The 6,687-nt window shown below is 38.5% G+C and overlaps 1 pseudogene; it reads right to left on the bottom strand.

Annotated features, from left to right (window-relative positions):
- Positions 1-4,528: 4,528 nt before the first annotated feature.
- LOC134364053 (small ribosomal subunit protein eS24-like) lies at positions 4,529-4,910 on the bottom strand (annotated as a pseudogene).
- Positions 4,911-6,687: the final 1,777 nt, after the last annotated feature.

The raw sequence follows: 6,687 nt of genomic DNA, 5'->3' as shown, positions 1-6,687 counted from the left end.
ACTCAGGGGCCACTGTCACATTATCATTTTCTCCTTCTTTGCTCAGGGCAAAGATAATCTTCATGTATTAAAATGTTCTTATTCACATTTTCAAAAGTAGGACATAAGAGATCGAACAGTAGGTAAAATCAGTAAAAACTAAAATATTTAAAGGGAACTAAAATGACTTAAAAAGAGCACCCAAAACATCTATAATAACGGAACATAAAGGATCTGAAGTGACTAGACTGAGGTGACTGAGAAATGTTTAGCCTGTGTTTCATACATTATGTCAAGGTGGGATTGGTTGCAGGGAATACTTTTTCATAAGAGCTTTATTGGGATGTAATTCACATACCATACAGCTCACCCACTTAAAGTACACAATTCAGTGGTTTTTAATATATTCTCAATTGTGCAACAATCACCACAGTCAATTTTAGAAAATTTTCATCACTCCCCAAAGAAATCCATATCCTTTAATTCTCAGTCCCCAATCCTTCCACCCCCCTGAATCCTAGGCAACCATGAAGGCTATTTCCTGTCTCTGTGGACTTGCCTATTGTGGACATTTCATGTGAATAGAATCATACGGTTTTTGGCCTTTTATTGTGACTGGCATTATGTTTTCAAGGTTCATTCATGTTGCAGCATATATATCAATATTTCATTCCTTTTCATGGCTGAATAATCTGTTGCACAGATACACCACATTGTATTTATGCATTCATAAGTTGATGGGCATTTGGGTTGTTTCCACCTTTGGCTACTATGAATAATGCTGCTATAAACATTCATGTACAAGTTTTTGTGTAACACGTGTTTTCATTTCTCTTGGGTATATACCTAGGAGTGTAATTGTTGGGTCAAATGGTAACTCAGTGTTTAAGTTTTTGTGGAAACTTGCAGACTGTTTTCCAAAGTAGTGGCATCATTTTACATTCCCACCAGAAGTGGATAAGGATTCAGATTCTCTACGTCTTCTCCAACACTTATTATCTTTTTTATTATACCCATCTTAGTGATGTGAAGTGGTATCTTATTCTGGTTCTGATCTGTTTATGCCTAATGATGTTGAGCATCTTTTCACGTGCTTGTTGGCCAGTTGTATATCTTCTTTTAAAAAAAAGTCTATTCAGATTCTTTGTCCATTTTTTAATTGGGTAATTTGTGTGTTTCTTATTGAGTTATAAGAGTTCTTTATTCTAGATACAATTCCTTTCTCAGATAAGTGATTTACCAATATTTTACCCTATTCTGTGAGTTGTCCTTCACTTTCTTCATAGTGTTCTTTGATGCACAAAAGTTCTTAATTTTGATAAAGTCCAATTTATTTTTTTTTCCTATTTTTTGTGCTTTCGGTGTCATATCTAAGAAACCATTTCCAAATTCAAAGTCATGAATCCCTGTTTTCTTCTGAGAGTTTTATAGTTTTAGCTCTTGCATGTAGGTCTTTGATCCATTTTGGGTTAATTTTTCTGAATAGTGTGAGGTAGGTGTCCAATTTTATTCTTTTGCATGTGTCCCATTACCATTTTTTGAAAAGACTATTCTTTCCAAGGACGTACTTCTTAAGGGCAAAATTTCCAGAAGCAATCCCAATGTTTTGGTGTTCAGTGAGAGATCACAGGCGAAGAAGGGTAACTGGTGTTTACTGAATCCTGGTGTCAAAGTCACAGAGTCCTCCTAAGGTAAGGTGGGTGATACCCAGGCATGTGCATGCCAGTCTCCTATTTGTACCCATGGCAGGAATTCCTAACCAATCTCAGCATACTAAGCTGTGATGATTGCCAGAGCTAACATGAAGGGGTGGTGTCCCAGGAGGAGCTTGCTTGGGGGAATTAAGACAGTAAGGTTAACTTTGGACATGTGGAGTTTGTTGTGCATATGGGACATGTGAGTGGAGCCGTGCAATAGTTAGTTGGATATCAAAGACTGGATACCAGACCAGAGGAGTCATCCGGGCTGGAGAGAGAGACTCGCGACTTTGGCATGGGAACAGATCTGATCTCAGAGTGAGTGACAAGACAAGATAACCTGGGATTGGACATGAAGAGTCAGATGAGCCCACAAATGGTACTGTGAGGGACTGGTTCGAGAGGTAGAATAAGAATCAGGAGAGAGCACTGGCGAGGAAGCTGGGGTGAAGCATGGTTCAGGGAGAGCTAGCGATGGTGTTGAGTGCTGTGAAAGGTCTGATGATGGGCAGACTGGAGAGTGTCCATCCGATTATCATGAGGAGGCTGGGGGTCACCTTGGTGAGAGCAACTTTGGTGGAGTGGTGGAGGCGGAAGCCAAATGCAGTGACCCAAAAGTGAACTGGATGTGAGGAAAGCCTTGTTTGGTGAAATCTGAAAAGAGAGACAGAGGTAGGTTCAGAAAACTAACAAGATTATTGTCATTTCTTGGAACTTAAAGAAAACCCGAGATCAAATAAAAAGTTCAGCTGACTGTAAAGGAAGATGAGCATGCTTGTGTCTGTCAGATTCAGCCTGCATGTTCGACATCAGACTGACTGCATCACTGTCGAGACATTCCTGCAGAAATCGATCCTACATGGTGGGGAGAAAATTAATCTCAATTAAGTCCAGTTCTTGCTAAAGAATATTTACCGGCAGAAAAAGCACAGAATCCCCAAGCTAGTGTTTCTCACAGAAGGGTTTTGTGCATCAGGAATCTAGAGTGCTTTAAAAATATTGAGCCCAGCAAAGCCTCCCAGAAATACTGAGCCAGGATCTTATGGTGTAAGAACCAGTTTTAATAAACTCTCCAAGTCTGGAAAGACCTAGAAGGCATTTTTTCCAAGGTACTGCTGATGATGTGAGTACTTACTGATCATTCCATTCAGGGGATTCTCCAGCAGTTTCCATGACATGGGTCACTGGAGCCAGATTAAGGGCCTTGCCTACTGGGTGGTTGCTTGGAGCAACCATCTATAGATGGAGTTAAAATATTCCTGTCTTTGAATATTTTTAGGAAGAGCACAAGGTGGCTGTCAGATAAGATTTTAAACAGCATTATGTATGGTCAATGTTTCTTACTTGGAACTAGCTATTTATTTTGTTATCTAAGTTTTAAGTCCTATAATGATTCTCTAAAGTGTGCTGGTTTGGAAAACTGGAAAAAACAAAACAACAACTAATGAACAAAAAACCCAACCCCCCCCCAAACCCAGAAACAAGTACAAGAGCTACCTGAAATGGGAACTGTTTTGCTTAAATTTTTCAGAAAATGGTCTGTCCTAGCCAGTGGAAATAATTAGGGAAGATTCTGCTTTAGCCTAAAACATTGACTAGTAGAAAATTAGTTTCACCTCATCCCACTAAGTAAATGTGGAACAGAAACTGTGAAATATTGGACTGAAGGGGTACAAAATCATTTGCTTGTCTGGGCTCCCATCAGCCTTGGTTGAGCTGCAGGTAATCCTGACTCTTTGGAATTATTGAATTAAATAACTGAAGGAGGGGGGGGGGTCAGTTCTCAGAGTTGTATTTGTCAGTTTCTGTTGCTTATAACAAAAATACTTGGAACTGGGTGATTTATAACAAAATAAAATTTGTTGCTTACAGTTTTGGAGGCAGGGAAGTCCAAAGTCCGGGGAACACATGTGGTGAGGATTTTCCTTGGTATCAATGATGCAGGAGACTCACATGGCAGAAAATGGCAGTGTGGAGAGAGAGATAGCTCTTCATGTGCTCTCCTTTTAAAACCCTCAGAACCATGCCCATGACTACCATTAAACCATTCACTATGGCATGGCCCTCACGATCTAATCACCTCTTCTTCAAGGCTCCACCTTTCAATTACAATGATAGGATTTCCTACCCTCAACAAATACAATGAGGATTAAGCTTCAATGACTTTGGGGGGCCATTCAATCCACTGCAGAAGTATTTACTGCGTGCTGATGGAAGACAGTTTTTGTCATTAAGTTAACAAGAGCAAGATGGATATTATGAAATTAAAAAGTATTATTATACACTTCTGTTAAGTGAGGCTTGCGTGTTGATGATAAACTCATGACAAAATGTTCTCAAAATATGTGATATGTAACACACAAGAACATATTAAAATGCAAGTGCATAAAAATGGAAAAACTTAACACTCACAAATTACACTTTGAGTTTTAAAGAAAAAAAATATTAGAAATGTAACATACTTTGAATTTTAAGAATAATTCCAAATTTTCATAAAGTTTTTGTCTGGGAGGCTATCCAGACTTTATTCCTTACTACCATTGTCCATAAATTAATTACTTATGTATTTTCTAGAGTTTATATTGGAGAAATGGTTAAAACATTATTCTAAACAAAAATGTTGAAATGTTTTCATCATCCTGAACCTGTTTGTCAAAAGCATTCGCCCAAGTCTTTTTACTTGTTCACTTGTTTCCATCTTGGAAATCATCTCTTTTGCTCTGAAAAATGAAATCAGTAATCTTTATCAACTACATTTTCCTTATTCCTAGTTTTTTAAAGCTTTTTACAATTTATTAATCCTCTTGTGAAAACTTCACATAATTATTGCAGATGAAATCACTGTAGAATCTTTACTCCTTCTTTTTGCCAGCAACATCACTGGCCTTTGCAGTCCCCCGACTTCCTTCATTCTGTTCTTGCGTTCCTTTCATTCTTTTCTTGAGGTCTTCCTTTTCTCATACAAGCCATGTCTTGTGAGTCATGTTTGGGTTCATTTTTCTTGGCATAATCCAAGGAATTGTAAATTATGCCAAAGCCAGTTGTCTTGCCACCACCATAATGGGTTCTGAATCCAAATACAAAGATGACATCCAGGGTAGTCTTGTACATTTTGGCTAGTTTTTCCCGAATTTCTGTCTTAGGTATTGTTGCCTTCCCGGGATGAAGAACGTCAACAAACATTTGTTTCCTCTGAAGGAGTCGGTTGGTCATGAATTTCCTGGTCTCGATAGTTACTGTCTTACATGATGGTGGCCGATCTTCAGGGAGCCAGAAAGGAGAAAAGCCTTATTCCTATTATTTTTATTACTAAGTCAATCTTAAGCTATTGAACTAGCATTTTTTTTTAAAAATTTTGTTTTGTCGATATACATTGTGGTTGATTATTGTTGCCCCTTACCAAAACCTCCCTCCCTCCTCCCTCCCCTCCCTTCCCCCCAACAATGTCCTTTCTGTTTACTTGTCGTATCAACTTCAAGTAGTTGTGGTTGTTATATCTTCTTCCCCCACCCCCCGTTTTTATTTGTGTGTGTGTGTGTGTGTGTGTGTGTGTGTGTGTGTGTGTGTGTGTGTGTGTGTGTGTGAATTATATATTAATTTTTAGCTCTCACCAATAAGTGAGAACATGTGGTATTTCTCTTTCTGTGCCTGACTCGTTGCACTTAATATGATTCTCTCAAGGTCCATCCATGTTGTTGCAAATGGCAGTATTTCATTCGTTTTTATAGCTGAGTAGTATTCCATTGTGTAGATGTACCACATTTTCCGTATCCACTCATCCGATGATGGACATTTGGGCTGGTTCCAACTCTTGGCTATTGTAAAGAGTGCTGCGATGAACATTGGGGAACAGGTATACCTTTGACTTGATGCTTTCCATTCCTCTGGGTATATTCCCAGCAGTGGGATAGCTGGGTCATATGGTAGATCTATCTACAATTGTTTGAGGAACCTCCATAGCATTTTCCAAAGAGGCTGCACCATTTTGCAGTCCCACCAACAATGTATGAGAGTTCCTTTTTCTCCGCAACCTCACCAGCATTTATCGTTCAGAGTCTTTTGGATTTTAGCCATCCTAACTGGGGTGAGATGGTATCTCAGTGTGGATTTGATTTGCATTTCCCGGATGCTGAGTGATGTTGAGCATTTTTTCATATGTCTGTTGGCCATTTGTATATCTTCCTTAGAGAAATACCTACTTAGCTCTTTTGCCCATTTTTTAATTGGGTTGCTTGTTTTTTTCTTGTAAAGTTGTTTGAGTTCCTTATATATTCTGGATGTTAATCCTTTGTCAGATGTATATTTTGCAAATATTTTCTCCCACTCTGTTGGTTGTCTTTTAACTCTGTTAATTGTTTCTTTTGCTGTGCAGAAGCTTTTTAGTTTGATATAATCCCATTTGTTTACTTTTCCTTGGGTTGCCCGTGCTTTTGGGGTCGTATTCATGAAGTCTGTGCCCAGTCCTATTTCCTGAAGTGTTTCTCCTATGTTTTCCTTAAGAAGTTTTATTGTTTCAGGGTGTATATTTAAATCCTTAATCCATTTTGAGATGATTTTAGTATATGGTGAGAGGTTTGGGTCTAGTTTCATTCTCCTGCATATGGATATCCATTTATCCCAGCACCATTTGCCGAAGAGGCAGTCCCTTCCCCAGTCAATAGGCTTGGTGCCTTTGTCAAAGATCAGATGGCAGTAAGTGTGTGGGTTGATTTCTGGATTCTCTATTCTATTCCATTGATCAGTGTGTCTGTTTTTATGCCAGTACCATACTGTTTTGGTTATTATAGCTTTGAAGTATAGCTTAAAGTCGGGTATTGTTATGCCTCCAGCTTTATTTTTTTTTGCTCAGCATTGCTTTGGCTATGTGTGGTCTTTTATTATTCCATATAAATGTCTGGATAGCTCTTTCCATTTCTGAGAAAAATGTCTTTGGAATTTTGATGGGGATTGCATTGAATTTGTATATCACTTTGGGTAGTATGGACATTTTCACTATGTTGATTCTTCCAAT

This window comes from Cynocephalus volans, chromosome 15, assembly GCF_027409185.1.
Source record: "Cynocephalus volans isolate mCynVol1 chromosome 15, mCynVol1.pri, whole genome shotgun sequence".
NCBI lineage: Eukaryota > Metazoa > Chordata > Mammalia > Dermoptera > Cynocephalidae > Cynocephalus > Cynocephalus volans.
The sequence above is the reverse complement of the archived record's forward strand: the minus strand, read 5'-3'. Positions and strand labels throughout refer to the sequence as shown.